The sequence below is a fragment of the Phascolarctos cinereus genome, unplaced genomic scaffold (genome assembly GCF_003287225.1).
Source record: "Phascolarctos cinereus isolate Bilbo 61053 unplaced genomic scaffold, phaCin_HiC Scaffold_3;HRSCAF=262, whole genome shotgun sequence".
Taxonomy (NCBI): domain Eukaryota; kingdom Metazoa; phylum Chordata; class Mammalia; order Diprotodontia; family Phascolarctidae; genus Phascolarctos; species Phascolarctos cinereus.
The window spans coordinates 159,961,308-159,978,969 of record NW_027555736.1 but is presented as its reverse complement, the minus strand read 5'-3'; the positions used below and the strand labels follow the sequence as shown (position 1 = coordinate 159,978,969).

The 17,662-nt window shown below is 34.4% G+C and overlaps 1 protein-coding gene across 1 annotated transcript in view; it reads right to left on the bottom strand.

Moving 5' to 3' along the window:
* The window catches only part of WDR72 (WD repeat domain 72), a 302,460-nt gene that overhangs the window by 169,024 nt on the left and 115,774 nt on the right, over positions 1–17,662 (bottom strand).

Below are 17,662 nucleotides of genomic sequence, written 5' to 3'. Positions count from 1 at the left end.
TAAGGCCTGCCACAATCTAGCTCCCACCTATCTTTCCAACTGTATTTTATACTAGTCTTCATTAATTCTATGTTCTACCCAAACTGACTTATTAACTGTTCATTGAACTCTATGCTCTACCTATTGCCTCCATGTGTTTGCACAAGCCATCACTCATGCCTCAACTAGAGCTTGGTCAGGTATTGAAGATGCCAAGGTCATCCACTGCATCCTGGGCCATCACCAGTCATCTTGACATTTGTTCTGTTACTGGACTTTGATGACTCAGGAACATAGAGTGAGTCTGACAACTTTGTGCAACTCTGCCTCACTTAAATCCAATTCAATCAAGTCAACACATCATCTGTGAGGTCACTGGCAGACCAACAACAATAACAAAAACAACAACTCCCTCTCTTCATGTTTCTGTCTCTGAAAATTTCTGTCTTCTTTCAAGGTTTAGCTGAGGCACCATCTCCTCTGAGAAGTACTTCCCTGATGTCCACCTCCCCTCCACATACACTTAAACAATCAATCAATAATTAATAACATTTATATATCTTAAGGTTTATAAAGTGATATACCATCTCATTTGATCTTATTTGATCCTCAGAATAATCTTGTCAATTAGATGCTGTTAGCTCATTTTATAAATAAGAAACACAGATACAGATAGTTTAAGTGATGTTCAATGGTCACACGATATTATCTAGACAGGATATAAACCCTGGTCTCTCTAGACTCTCCATCTAGTGCTCTTTCCTTTATGTCATCCTGCCTCTGAAGTAATAACTGCTAATCTCTTCCTCTACAAGTTTCTTCGTATTGTACTTAGGATGATAGAAGTACATACCATATCGCTCCAATATAACACAAGCTTCTTGAGGACAAGGACCATTCTGTTTTTGTATGTTTCCTCAAAGTTTACTAAATCAAATCGAATATTGTGCTTCTCTGACTTCCTGGAAATCCTTCCCTCCTCTTTATACTATAAAAGTAGTTCAAAGCCAGATGCAAATTCTACTTATTTTACAAAGCTATCTCTGAACAAATTCATCACATGTAAAACTAAATTTCTGCTTTATATATTCCAGTTTCTTTAAGCAACATCATCATTTTGCCCAAAAATCCAGGTATGAAATCTAGGTGATAATTGAATATGGGTGAGTCAAATAGTCCTGTCATTTCTTTTTAAAAGGCTCTCACAACCTGAGTTCAAATCCAGCCTCAGACCAAACACTTGACACTTACTAGCTGTGTGACCCTGGGCAAGACACTTAATCCCAATTGCCTAAAAAAAAAACAAACCTAAAAAATCCCCTAAAAATCTCTCACACATGTATCTATTTCTGTTTATCTCTAAACTCCAGTCACCCTTTGCCTCCCACTGGAATGACTACAATAGCCTAATGATCCAAGCAATGGCCTCCAGGTTTTTTTTTTTATTTTCCATACTGCCACTATTTTTATCTGCCTAAAATATCAATTTGATTGTTGCTTTTCTTATTAAGAACTTTCAATGACTTCAAAAAACTTTCCATGACTTCCATATGATCTATAGGATAAAATTCAAACTCCTTTGCCTAGCATTCAAAGTTCTCTATAATCCGGATTAAAGATATTCATCCTTGTTGTGCCCACTGACTATGGATGACCCAAGGCCATGTCCTGGACTTTCTCTTTTCATTGTATACCATTTTCCTTCATGATCTCATCAGCTTCCATGTGTTTAATTATTGTACCAATGAACATTCTAAAACAGAACTCATTATCTTTTCAAACCTTCTCTTCTTTCAAAATTCCTTATTACTGTTGAGGAGACCACCACCCTTCCTATCATTCAGATGCATAACCTCAGCATCTTTCTTGACTCCCCTCTCTCTCTCTCTCTCTCTACACACACACACACACACACACACACACACACACACACACACACACACACAGATATACATACACACACATACAGCCCATATGAGGTATGTCTAGTCTGCTAAGTTAGATTCTGACAAGGTATTGACTTTATGAAAATCTTATTTCATCTGAACTGCTTTAAAACACATGGTTAGCTAAAAAGAAAAAGAAAGTTTGGTTGGCAACCAGAATTCTTAATTTGATTTTCTATGCAAATAGGGGATGAACACCCTACATTCCAGATTTTAGATTTTGGCAATAAGCAGCATGGTAGAGTGCATAGAAATTCTGCTTTGGGGAACAAAGGCTTAGATTTAAAGCCCAGCTATGAAGCATCATGGGTAGGTGACACTGGCCAAGTCACTTAACTAGTAAATACCCCAAGTAATTCTATAAATTGCAAAGGAGCTACTGATTAGCATGAAAGTTCTTTAAACCTTTGAAATCACAAGTACATATTTTCAAATGATGTTTCTTATTCGCAATTACAGTAGAATTCCTCCAACCATTAACCTAACATGAAAAGATGAGTTTGATTCAATCTCTATTGGTGTACTATATGGATTTGTGGACAAATAACTGGACCAGATTTCAGCTCCTTCCAAATGTGTCTCACTCATAACATTGACAGTTCTGTCCACATAGAATATGGTAGAGATCAGACTAGTCATTTATATAACTTCTTTGTGATAATTAGATGCCTGGTTAGAAATCATTTCATTGAGCTTATCAAGAAATAGTTTTACCTAGAGTAAAACACATCAAGCTAGGAGGAATGCAATAGCATAAAGGACAACCCAAGAGAGGCAAGGGTACAATCATACTGTGAGAGGGGGTTGATTTTACACTTTTCAAATAAAGTTTGTAGGAAAATCCTGGTCCAGGTACGTCAGAAGAACAATTTGTGAGTGGGCAGGGGTCATTTCTCCTCTTGAATGTGTGGGCTAGTAGAGGACTAAGACACTAGCGAAGAAGCATCCCAACAGCCCCTTGTCAATATCCGGAAGCAAAGTCCTATTTGCCCTATGCTGCTTATAACCAATCACATCTTTCAATTTATGATGATAATTTTAAAATATTAGAGGACTTTAAAATTTTTAAAAATGTTACTACAGCTTAGCTTAAAATTTTTCAGATACTTTCGCATACATATCAAGTCAATTAGAATTTAGAAAGATCTTTGGGATTTAGAAACTTAAAAGACAAAAAGCAAAAAGTAAATGTCAATTAAGATTCCTGTATCCAGATAACCCTTTATTACTCCCGGCCATTTCTGCCTTAATTTTCAAGTAATGAAACCTTTAAATTTCACACAATATAACTCTGAAAAAAATTAACACAACTCAAAATTGGGAATTAAAAGCAACTCTATTAAATGATTTATTGAGGAGAAATTGGATAACCGCAAGAGGGCCATGAAAGCTCTAAAATGAAATGATGCATCATCTATGCATAATGAAATGGTTGAGAACCACATAGACTGCATCATATGGCTCTGACAAACCTTGTGATACACCTGTGAGATGAATGCATATCATTTTGCCGATAGATAAAACATGGTGAATCCATAAATTGCTAGTTCTTCAGCAAAATAAAACTTATTTTTACAATGATTTTCATATATATATATATATATCATGTATAAAATGATGAATAAAACAATATTGTTAAAAGCTAGGACTTGGGCAAAGTACTAGTAGGCTTGGAAAATTACATTGCAGCAGCTGAAGGCAAAAAAGTTCAGGTCATGACCCCTGAATGGGCCTTCTGTTGTGGACTAGCAGGGGCTGTGAAGCAGACAATGATTTGAAACCTAGTACAGTAACTTATGGAGCTTACTCTTGGAAAATTTCAGTGAAATAATTGAAAACCAACACCAATTCCTGAACCACAGGTATTTTGGTCAGGAGCTTCAATGGGCGTTTTTTTTTTCCAACTGTCACAGCAAACCCAGGAGCAATGTACATTGTTAGAAAATAATGTCCAAAGACTATTTTTTTGTAGATAATTATTAGTAACACATGGTTTTAAAGAATGCTGTAAGAACAGGAAGGATGAGCCATCTATTACCAATCTTATACAGACTGGTTGATAACACATAACAGATATTCAGAATATCTGAATATCTGCACCTTCCCACAAAGTTACAGGCCTTACCAGATGCTATACACCAGTAAGGAAAAAAATGTTAAAGTTTATTAGGCAATTGATAACGATGCCCCACCACTGCTACAAATCATCAAATACCATCAAAAACCATCAAAAAATACTATCAAAAAACATTGCAAATTAGTGGAATCGTATCTTTCATTTGCATAGAACTTTTGAAAACTAAGCATTTTTATGTTTCTTTTTTTCATTTAATTCGTACAAACAACCATGTAAGGTAAAGAGGACAAATGCCATGATCCTTATTTTCAATAAAGGAAATAAAGGCATTGACATGTAGCCACAGCATGATAGACCAAACATTGGACTTGGTTCAAGTTCTGACTGCCATTTGCTATTTGTGTGACCATAAGAAAGTCAATTCATTCACCTCTTTGGGCCTCATTTTCTTCCTCTCTTAAAGAGAAGAGTTGGTCTAGCTGACCTCTTACATTCCTTGCAGCTCTAAATCTTAGTTTGTTTTTGTTTTATGCTGTCAGTCATTTTTTTTAGGCTTGTTCAACTCTTTGTGACCCCATTTGGGGTTTTCTTGGCAAAGGTACTGGAGTGGTTCGCTCTTTCATTTTCCAGCTCATTTTATAGATGAGGAAATTGAGGCAAACTGGGTTAAGTGACTCGCCCAGGGTCACACAGCGTAGTAAGTGTCTGAGACTGGATTTGAACTCAGAAAGATGAGTCTGCAGGCCTGGTGTTCTATATACTGCTCCATCTTACTACTCCTCTAGGTATCCCTGTTAAGTGATACATGTATAATCAAAAGGCCAAAGGTAGACTCAAGACTACACTCCAGGCCTCCTACCCTAAGATTTATGTTCTTTTTACTGGGCTGCACTTCTCTGTGTGATAAGTATAATCAAGGCATGGCAAATATGGACCTTTCTACAATTTTGGTTACATACTATATATCATAATATGCATCATGTATCAGTCATATTATTTGAATTGGGGGAAATGATAAAGAGCAAATGGGAAAGAAGTGATATCTATAATAATAGAATTGGAAAATACAAAGGTAGAAGAAAGCTTAGAGATCATTAAGTCCAACACCTTCCTTTCAGAGACAAAGAATGTGAAGGCAAGTTAGATGAAATTATTTGTTCAAGGTCATGCAGGCAGTTAACAGCCGAAACAAGATTAGAATTCACCGCTCTTAAGTCCCAGGACAGTTCTGTCTCCCAATTGCCAGACAATTCTAATAGTATATAACAGTTTTATAATATTTTACAGGTTGAAAATGCTTTCTTAATAATGGCTCAAGAACAACCATGATCCCTGGAGACCAGTGATAAATCATGCTTCTCACTTCTTGACAGACAGGTGATGGACTAGAGGTGCAGAATGAAACACATTTTCAGACATGGCCAATATGTGGATCTGTTTTGCTTGACTATAAGTATCTGTCACAAAGAAGGACTTTTAGTGTGTGTGTGTGTGTGTGTGTGTGTGTGTGTGTGTGTGTGTGTGTGTGAGAGAGAGAGAGAGAGAGAGAGAGAGAGAACAATGGGGGAAAGAAGAGGGGTAGTAATAATGTAAACAAATAGAAAAAGAAAAGAATCAATAAAACATTTTTAAAATACACAGAACAGAGCAGAACAGTCAGAAGTAAATACAGATAAGCAGGACATTTTAAGAACTTCTATGCTGAATTTGTCTTATCTTTTTTTAAAGCTATATTTAATAGTGATTCATTGTTTCCTCTATAATCCTTTTTTTCCTGTGCTTTTTTTTATACATGGAAATAATCATGTTTGTGGATATTTGTCAAGCTCCTAATAATAAAAAAGAATATTTATTTTTTAAAATGGATCAAAAAAGAGCACGTGAAGGGCAGCTAGGTGGTGCAGTGGATAGAGCACCGGCCCTGGAGTCAGGAGGACATGAGTTCGAATCTGGTCTCAGACCAAACACTTGACACTTACTAGCTGTGTGACCCTGGGCAAGTCACTTAACCCCAACTGCCTAAAAATTAAAAAAAATTTAATTTAATTTTTAAAAAGTGTGGTACCATCTGTCCCCATTCACCACTGAGATAATACCTGTCACTAGCAACAAGGATATTTTTTCTGCTTGCCCTGAGCACAAAAAAACCCTGGTTATGATTTAATTTGATTTATTTGATCACACATCTGGTAAATCCTGGGGCCATGCCTTCACCCTGTCCTCTGATTAAACTAGTATATTTTCACCCATATTATTTATATTACATTACCTTCAAGAGCCAGACCAAAAGTGAGTAAATCTCAACTTCTGTAAGCTTTCATTCTATGTTTGCCAAACAACACCCTGTCCTGTGTCCAGTGATACCACAGGGGTCCCCTGTAATCTCTTTCCACCCATTTGACTGCTATTAATTAAGTTCCTACTATGTGCAAAGCATCATACAAGCCTCTGGGCATAGACAAAGACGACAGATAGGGTACCATTCCTAAAAAAAAAAGCTTGCAGTCTAGGATGAGGATAGAGAAAAGAGATACAACACATAAGCAACTAAACTGTGACTATTCAACAAATATAATGCAAAATATAATGAGAAATGTACAAAGTAGCACTCTTTGTCCAAAGTAAGCAAGATAAAATGCAACCAAGGAGATAAGGAAAAACTTCATGGAGAGGCAGTGTTTGAAGGATCTGTAGAATTTCAAAAGACCCCAGAACAGTACAGACAAAGATATGGAGATGGAAAAACTCTAGAGGTGTACAAAAGATGAAAAATAACACAGTTTGGCTGTAGTGTTAGTTATGCAGAGGGAAAGAATGTGATATAAGTTTGGAAATATAGGGAGCAGATGGGTACTGAAAGGTCTAGATGCAAGTTTGAAGAGTTTAGAGTTTATTTGGCTGGCCATAGGGAGCAATAATAAAAAGTACATCTAATTAGATAATAAGGAATGATTTGGAGTGGGGAAGAGGCTAGAAGTAAGGAGACAATTTTATATATTATCCTTATAGATTCATAGAAACTTTATGCTGAAAGGATCCCTAGAGGTTCTTTTATCCCTAAGGCAAGAGAGGTAAATACACAAACGACAAAATAATAACCTTAACCTAACTGAGCCTCAGTTTCCTCATTTGTAAAGTAGAAATAATAAACAGATTTATTTCACAGGGTTGCAGTGAGGATCAAAAAAGATAATGTAGGCAAATCATTTTGCAGTCTTAATGTCCTATGTAAATATGGTGCTATTATTAATAATAAAATTATTTCAAATGATATTAGCATATCTCTCAGAAAAAATTCATTATATGAATCACAAAATCAGCTTCTTTGTAGATAGATATTATCATGTCAACATCAGTCAAAAGTCACGTAGCCCTGAATTTAAAGATTTTTATAATAATTTCATTAAAGGTTTCAAAGTACTAACCGAAAACAAAGGCAGATATTTTAAACACATATAAGCTATAAGATAAAATAAAATATTCTGATTATATTTTGAGATCCAGAAGTATTCTGAATATTATCTATTATTTTCTTTAAACTCAAGTTTTAAGAAGGAAGCCTCCTTGTGAGTTTATGACTGCTTTATGATTTGGATCTATTTCTAAGTATGTCTTGATCTATTAATGCCAAATTGCTTCCAAAGAATAAAGGAAAAGGGAGAGCATGTTTTATTCTAAAAAAAATTAATGGAAAAATATTCCATGAAAATAAATGCTTTTTTCCCCCCTCTAAGATTTGCTTCTTGTTTTTCCTAGAGTATGTTGGTCTCCTAGGACCAGTTCCAAGATAAGTCATTGGTACAAAAGTAGTGCTACTACTGGGATCTTTTCAAATGAGTCCAGATGGTACCATCAGTCAATAAGTGATATTACCAGCTTTCAAGAAGAAAGATTTCATTCTCCCACTTTTCTCTCCTGCTATACCTAACCAACCTTTACAGCTGACTCAATATGTGATGTTTTACCAGCTTCACTTTCTGTTCTTACAAATATCATTCACATCTTACTCCTACAAATATCACGACCTTAATTTGCTAGGGAATGGGAAGAAATATAGATCGTTCACAATGGAAGAAAATAATTGTTATCTAGGCTGTTGTAATATTTTTAGAGGAATAACTAAACCACTACTTTTTCAAAACCTAGATTTACTTAGGATAACTAGCTAGCGGATCAGCATCACCAGGACTAAATATCTTTGATTTGCATAATCTAATGAAAATCACCTTGACTAAAGTAAACAAGTAAATGTGTTTGGATCTCACAGGGAGCATTTTGCTTGGAGTGTATTTTCAGGCACTTGAAACTCTAAAATGTTTTTGTTAAATGAAATAGCATAAAAATAAGATAATCAGCATATTTGTATAAGTAGATACATATATACTGTGGATGTGAACAAATAATTCAATATTCCTAAAAATCCAAGGAATGCTGATAACAGGGAAGTTCCTACCCAAAAAGCTGAGTACTTTAATTCATAACTTCTATTAAAGGAACTGATTAAAATACATAAAAAGACCAATCTGTCTGACACTTTCTATGTCTTGTTCATACCTTTTGTGCTAGAGGAATACCACAGATAATGATTAGGAATATGCCACATATTTCAAGGAAAATGTTTAAAAATAATTTCTCTCCAGCCCTTCCCAACTAAGCAGTGTGTGCATATTTTTCTGAATGTACATATACATATGAAACAAGCTTTAGCTCCCCTAGTGAAATTCTAGAAGCATCACAGTCCCTTTTTATCTAGGCAAAAAACTAGCATTAGACATTTGGAGATTTAGGAAAATAAAATATGTGTAATTTACTGTGTTTTTTTAAACTTCTTGAAATAAAAATACTAAGCATTTTGAAATTAAATAAAAAGACCCTCTCAGAATGAAATTATGAAAAAGTAGCAGCCATGACAAATAATACCACAGACCTTGAACCTACCCTAAAGGTCAAAAAGATATTAGTAGCATTAGAATTTCCAATTACAAATCTTTCTCCAAACTCAGTAGTACAGAGTTGATCAGTAATGGAAAAGATACTTCAAAAAACAGCTAACACAAAAATAGGAATTTGTAGTACATTAATTATACTTTGTATCTCTTTTATAGACACAAGAGGAAAATTAGCTTTTGAAGTCTTCAAAATTAGTACATCTTTTCATCACCTTAGACTGTATACAACTGACTTTTACCTACCCAAGAAAGGTAGGAAAATAATTAAAATAAAAAGTTGAGGAAGAGACAATTAGGGATATCCACAAATCCAGTCAAAGAGTAGTAGATTTTGAAAATCCTAATGCCATTTAAAAAAAGCCTTGAAAAATTGAACAGTAGATTTGAAGACAAACTTCCAAAACATTATTTTATCATTTCCTATTTGGCACATTGCTGCATCTTTAATGTTGCCTATAAAGGCACAACAAGGGAAGTCCAATCAACTAAGAGGTCGTGTGTGTAGTCTATCATAATTAAGACTAGGAATTCAATATCTATTGCTACCAGTCAGGTATCATAGCAACCTCAAATTACTGAATACTGCTAGAAAACTCTTCAAAAGCAGCAAGAGTCTGCTTTGGGAAAGCCTGCAATAACAGTACAGACTGTCAACATCTGTAGGTGTTGCTATGGGCACCGCCACAAAAGAACCCTACCATGTATAAAAGGGTATAGGGAGAATTGATGGGAGGGACACAAACGATCAACTGATAAGAAAAAAAAAGGAAATCAGAGTGAAAGAATAATTGTGTTGGCTAAATACACAAGCCACACAATGCTCAAGTTCATATTTTATACTGAATTCTTAGCCATTCTAGCTCAAGGATCCATATAATGCTGAACTGTAATTGTGACAAAATAGGAAGCAAAAATGGGAAATCCTTTTATTTAATACTTCTGCATTCAAAAACTCTGCTCTTATACCGTTTATCATGAGTTTTAATTTGAAACTAAAAGTGAATCACTTTTAAAATAATATTTAAACTTCCACCTATAAACTCTAGATGGTCTTGTATAAATCTACAGAAAAGAAAAGAGCAGGTTACTGGGAACAAGAACCCAATATTGATTTTTCTGTGGTGCAGTAAAGCATCTCCATTCTATTGGGCTGCTGTCAAAGCCACTCTTTAACAGCTGGAGTCAAATTGCACTATTTACAGCAAGAGCCCTTGTCAAGTGTACCATAAGTATTCTAACAATACACTATTCAAATGGCACTTTGCCACACAAATTGCTGACTTGATGAATAACCTATGTCAATGACTAAGGCCAATATAAAAGTTTCATTTTTATGAGAGGTTTTACATTCACACATTAAGTAAGCTTTCTTTGAGGAACTATTAAGCTATATATTTCAGGCCTTTTGACGCTGAAAATAATTAAAATCTGTTTAAATACATCAAGGGAACTTGACAACATTAATATGGATCTTTGTGTTAACTACATTTGTCACACGAGTCAGAACAGTGCCCTTCTGTTACTGGCACTCCCCACTGGCACGTGCAACACAATGAAAGAATTAAAACAGTCGAGCACCATGAAATACGAGCATTCTCCTTTTGGACTTCTGATTTACATGGCCACAAATGTTTGGATACAAGAAAGTCTTTGAAGTCCTGCTAGGATATTCAAGCTTGTTTCCCTGTGATAGGCAGACGTTTTGGTCACGTAACGTTGCATTAAAACACCCGACTTTTGACACTACCTCTGAGACCTATGAGCTTGCCTCAGAAACAAAGCTGCAATCTGCTTTTCATTATTTTCTTGATCCTTTGAAATAAGAAAGAGGTTAAAAGAATGTTCGTGTATTTTTCCACAAGAAGTAGAGGGTGGCATTTGTCACTAGGAAACTATTCCAACAAACAAAAATAACTAATTGGATATGCATGACAATTATCCAAGCAAATGACTTTTCACTTAAAATGTATCTGGTGAAATTATATACTTAGGTGTGGCCCCAAACTGCTATAAAACTTGGAAGACCATTAATCCCTTTTAATCAGCAATTTGTAATGTTTATTCCTATATTTGGAAATGCCAGCAGGAATGATACTGTTAATAACATATTAGGTTAGAGAATCAACATAATTGAACTTAAATATATAGGCTATTTTATATTTTCAAATGCCTAAAAAAAACCTATATGAAAACCCTTGTGGTCATTTTTATCTCCTCTAAGTACCATAATTTCTATCAGTTCAAACATTATACCACATGTAGAGTTGTTTTGGGGATAAAGCACATAAAATTGGCTCATTAAAACTCCCATTCTAGAAAACCACATTTCTAATATTTCAAGTTAAAAAAAAAGGAAATGAACAAAAATGACTGCTGTCTACCTCAAAAAATGTTTAAAAGAGGCATTATCCTAAGAAATAAAACACTGCCATGTTTTAATGAATGATTTAAAAACAAATTACATTTCATTATTGTTGACTCCATTGTGTCTACAGTAAAATGAATGTTCCAGTATAACAAATAAAAAACAAATTTTTTCTACAACATTAAACATCTGTTGCTACAGTAAAAATCAAAATTTCCTTTTTCTCAATGTCCAATCCTTACATGAAAAACTGAGACCTCATGGTTACAGTATCTTTTTGCCTATTTTTTCCTATTCTAAAATCTCTTGATATATGCACACAGTTATAACTACATTTTTCTTGTTGATAAGGTAATAGTAAGATTAGCTTCTGTGTCAGTAGCCTACTAGTGCACCATCTGCTTTGCAAGATGCTCAGCAGGATAATGCTTTAATAAGACTTTTCAGCAAATGGCACCAAAAAGAACTTTAGACCTCACACTCAGGTCAGTTAAAGGTCAATGATAAGTACAAGTTATCTTTGCAAAACTCAATCTAAATTCAAATGCATCCCTTACTCATAGGAATAGATATAGATAAAGATAGACAGACAGATAGATCTATACCTTTTCCTTTCAGAAACAAACATATATACATGTGCATATGTACGTGTTGTGTGCATGTATGTAGTCTATGTACACATATAGATACATATGCATTGAATGCATTATATGATATATGCATACTAAATAAAGTCCCCCTCTTTTAAATATATATACATATACATATATATATCTCAGAAAATGATGACATGTTACTTCATTCTGAATAAAAGCTATATAAAGGATCTCAAAAGTCTTAGGGCAGTTTAAAACTATTAAGGTGTAATGCTACTGTTAAGACTTTTGGAGCATCCAGTGTATACACATGAGTTTTTCTCCAAAAGTGTACCAAAGCAGAAGACAAGTCCAAGTTGATCCAAAAATTTGAGCCATAATCTTAAACAGGAAGTGAAAGAAGATGGGAACTTGTGGACAAAGCACAATGACACTGGAAGTGGCCCTGGAAGCACTGATAATCATGCATTCATCAAAAAATTTGTGGAGCACTTAATGTGTACAGAGCCTTAGGGTAAGGCCATAGTGAGAGACAAAATTTTCAGTGAAGCACTGTGCCTTGCCTCATGGACTCAGGTTCATATCCACTCTTAGAATGTGATTTTTTTTTTTGCATTTCATCATATGTGAGGCAATTCAAGAACTCAAGAAGTTTCCTTTAAGACAGAGTTTTCAATATTAGAATGAATATCATAATATAACCAAACCTCAGCAATTCTGTAATGAGTGTGACTCACACCCTAGTAGCCCTTTCCACAGAAATTATGGATACTATGGCTGTTTTTGAAGAGGGAATAGAATCTTGGGGGAAAGTGACAAGTTGCCATTGTCCTCAAATTATATTTGCTGTTAAAAATAAAAGCATATAGATAGATATAGATATATGTGTATATACATATATATGTATGTATGTATGTATGTATGTATGTATGTATGTATGTAAGCATGTATACACACACACACACACAGAGTAACAAAATTATAAAGATTACACAGAATTTGGAATAAAGAGATTTGAGAGGATACCCTCAATCAACCTCTTCATGGAAGTGGGAGGTCTACACGTATCATGCATTGCACAGGTTTTCAGACTTATTCAATGTGTCGATTGATTGTACTTTTTTCCTCTCCAAAATATACCATTTGTCACATGAGACTGCTTTTTGAGAGGACACAAAGGCTTACATGTGATGAAAGAAAAAGAAAATATCAATAAAAATTTATTTTAAAAATTAATTTAAAAATTACTCTAATTTTTTATACTTTATCTTAGTGCAAATATACTTTAAATAAAAATAAGTAGATATCATAATTTTATTTTGAAATGAAAACATTTTCATCTAACTCTATTTGCTTTGTCTTCTGCATTTAAAAAAATATGTGGCATCAATTAACACAACTTTGTCTTTCAAGGTGTTCTTAAATTCTCATTTTTCTAGGTCAGCTGAGTAGGGCTTACTTGAAGAACTAGGCCATAAACTCTGGAAGGTCAGGGAACACTAGATATTCTGATTCTTTTATAACCATCCACAACACGTAATGCAACATTCAACACAAATTAAGTGCTCAAAGGACTTCGCTGCTTAATTTTCATAAAGTCACTAAGTCAGTCAGGCAGTGAGCTAGCATCTATTAGGCACCTACCAGAGGCCAGGCACTGTGCTAAGTACTAAGGATACAAAGAAAAGCAAACAAGCAATAGTAATAACATTAGCTAATTTATAGTTATCAAGTATTTTACATATATTAAACTCACTTGATTATAATAATACTATCAGGTAGAATTAGTTATGGTTGAAGTTCATATTTACAAAGCACTTTAAGATTTATAAAGTATTTCATATAGATTACCTTATCTTTCATCTTCACACAACCTTATAGGGAAGGGATTATCACTTTTTTCATTTTAGAAATGAGAAAAAAGCGTTTTGAAAAGGTTATATGACTTTCCTAGAGAGTCACATGGCAGTGTCTGAGGTGAGATTAGAACTCAAGACTTCCTGATTATAAGTCTTTGTGTGATTCACTACCTCATGCTGCCTCTCTATGTAAGGAAAATACCATTCTCATTTTATTGATTGGAGGGGGAAAAAATAGGGGCTGTGGCTTGCCAAATATTGCATAGCTAATAAGTTCAATGTTCATTCTATGACAACTGTCACATGATTGAATGAAAGCATGAGGGGAAAAAAATTCTTCAAGCACAGATGAAAGTGATTGGACAACAATTACCTCCTTCTGGCCCCCATATGCTATCAAGAATCTGAGATAGTATTAGGGGAGCACAAGTCCCAAAAGAAAATGACTTTTAAAAGGTCATTGGAAGGACCCCCCAGATGGGGTGACTTTTTTTTTTTGCAAAATGGTTATTTTATTCTTCACTGTGTAGAGAAGAAATCTAGAGAAATTCTTTTAAAACCAAAATATTTTGTGCCTCCCAGGAAATTCAGTTGTAAATGTTTCAGCCATGATCTGAGCAAAAAAAAAAAAAAAGATTGCTGATTTCTAAACTCATTTCCTCCTTTTGTTCTTCTATTTTGTTATTTTATTTTTGTTCTGCCACATGTTGTGGGACAGGTTGTCAATGGAACAAACACAAAACTACTCATCCACTTACTAATTCTGTAACTATGGCAAAGTAACAACTTTTTCAAACCTCAGTTCCCTCATCTATAAAATGTAATAGTAATACTTCCATAATATCCTGAAGTTATTCTAAGATATGTTCTTTAAGTATAAAATGCTCAATAAATAAGAATTACCTTCCTCAATAGAAAAAGAGAAAAGCAACTTTCCTTTTCTAATATAGATATATAATATATATATATATTTATATTATATATTTTTGATGAATAAGTAATTTTTCCTTACTCTCAAAGTTTTTGCTTTTTTTGTTCCCTTCTGGGTTTATAAAATCCATTCTTTAGCTTTTTTTCATATAACCTACTTAACAATTTGCTCATGCTATTTGATCCTCTGTTCTAAGTCTTCTCCAGGGTCATTTCATATTTGATGCGGAAAAAGTGAATATGGTATTTTAATGAAGGCCAAATAATGTAAACTAAAGAGGGAGGAGAACGTCACATGATCTGTGGGAGGCCCTCCTACCTATACTGTCCACCATAGTGCTAAATTATGTTTAGTCAGTAGCCCACTACAATCCTCAAATGGTTTCCTGATACACTGTTTCCAGAAGCCCTATCATGAACACATTGCTTTTGTGAGCTTGAGTAGGCCTCTCTTTTCATATCTTTAAAATGAACAGCATCTTCCCCAAATGAAAAATTGTCAAAGGATTTGAATAGGCAGTTTTTCAATGAAGAAATCAAAACTGCAAAATTATTATTGATTAGAGAGATGTAAATTAAAACAACTTTGAGATATCATCTCAGATTGGCTCAAATGACAGAAGGGGAAAATGATAAATGTTAAGGGGATGTGAAAAAACTGGGACTCTAATAAAACACTGTTGGTAGAACTTTGAACTTATTCAATCATTTTGAAGAGCTATCTGGAATTATATCCAAAGCGTTATAAAACTAGGTATATCCTTTGATCCAGAAATACCATTATCAGATCTGTTTCCCAAGGTGATCAGGGGAAAAGACAAAGAGCGAATATGCTCTAAAATTCTCTTTGTGGTGGCAAAGAACTGGAAATTGAGGGAATGCCTATCAGTTGGGGAATGGCTAAACAAATTATGGTAAATGGGTGTGATGGAATACTACTGTGCTATAAGGAATGGGCTATTTAATTTTAGAAAAACATGGAAAGAATTGCATGAAATAATGAAGAGTGAAACAAGCAGAACCAAGAGAACGTTGTATATAGTAATAGTGATATTGTTCAAAGAACAAATGTGAATGACTAAGTTATTTTGAATATTATAGTCACATCAACTATAAAGGACCTATGAAGGAAGAAGCTATCCACCTCTAGAGAAAGAACTGATAAATAGAAGTATGTATAGTAAGGGTGTGTGTGTGTGTGTGTGTGTGTGTGTGTGTGTGTGTAGGTGGCCTTCTCTGCAGAGTGGGGAGGGAGGGAGATAGTTTGGAAATTAGTATGCAACAAAAAAATTAAATAAAAAAATAAAATGAACAGAATCCCAAATCCCTTTCTGGTCATTCAATACTAATGAAAGAAACTGTATCTACCTATGCATTCCTTGTTTCAAGCAAACTCAGGTATGTCTCTAATTTTCCAAAATTCATAGAGAAAAAAATAGCAATATGATCCCTGATAATTCAAATTGAAGAATTCTGATATTTAAATCTTAAGAGTTTTCAGTTAATAACATAAAAGAGTTAAGCGAACAGGGCATCTTTGGATTTCCAATCTCCTCTCTACTCAGATGAAGGAAAGTTAGTTTTATCCAGTACTTGTTAGGTACAACGACTGCAGATAAGAAAGAAGGTTCCAGGATAGAAGGAGTTAAAGAAACCAAGATGGTGCCTCCACTATTCTGTAGCTTAGAAAAACTGAAGGAAAGCTCATATGAAATATATGACATATGTTTTTATTAGCTGTGATAAAGCAAGGGATAATAAAATCCATAATATTTTTACATTTCAAATATTTGAAGGTTTAAATGATAATAGATCTAGACTTTGAAGGGACTTCAGAGGCTATCTAATGTCACTGTCTCATTTTATAGTTGAGGAACCTGAGGCCCAGTGGAGTTAAATGATTTGCCTCAGGTCACACAGTGTTAGAGGTGGGATTTGAATCTCATTCCTAGGAAGGAAGAAAGGAAGAAGGAAGGAAGGAAGACCTAAGCCAAGGTGAACTTCCTAGGACATGGGGTGATAACTGACCCTCTACTTCCTGGCATGAGACTGATCCACTGATAAATTATTTGCAAAACTCTTCTTACTTTCTATTCATCTAAGTGTTCATAAGAACAGAAGATCATAGAAACAGAGATAGAAAGGATTGTAGAGGTCATCTGGTATAACTCGTTTTATAGATGAGAAAACTGAGGCCTAGAGAGGTTTAATGATTTGCTCAGGGTCAGGAAAGTAATAAGTGACAGAGATAGAATTGGAACCTAGGCTTTCTTACTCAAAATACCATGCCCTTTCTAATGAAATATGCAAGAATTGCTCCTATTCCACCATACTGCTGAATATAGGAGAAACACATCACTCCTATGGCAAAAAGAGAAAGGAGACTAAGAATTTTAATTGACCTACCTGCATTAAAAGGTAACATCTTAGACTTAAGACTTATTTCTTAGGGGGAAGCTAGGTGCTGCAGTGGATAGAGCACTGGCCCTGAAGTCAGGAGTACCTGAGTTCAAATCTGGCCTCAGACCAAACACTTAACACTTACTAGCTGTGTGACTCTGGGCAAGTCACTTAACCCCAATTGCCTAAAAGTTAAAAAAAAAATAAATTTTAAAAATTAAAAAAGACTTATTTCTTCTATCTCAAAGTGATGTTTTGCATATAAAATATACAAAAGAACTAGAATATCATCAAAAACAGATATAATATTAATACATTGGTACATAGCATTTGTTTGTAAAGTAAAATTCAGATTAATAAGTGGTTGGCTATCTATGCTCCTTGCTTGTCCATTTCCACATTGCTGTGGAAAAAGTCAACATTAAATTCAACAGTTGTTGCCATTTTCTTGTATATCTTCTTGGAGTTGGCTTGTTGTGATATTTGTTTTTTCTCTCTTTCTTTTGTAGATTTTTTTTTGGAAGGTGTGGAGCAAGCAAAATTAAGTAAATCTAGTATCTC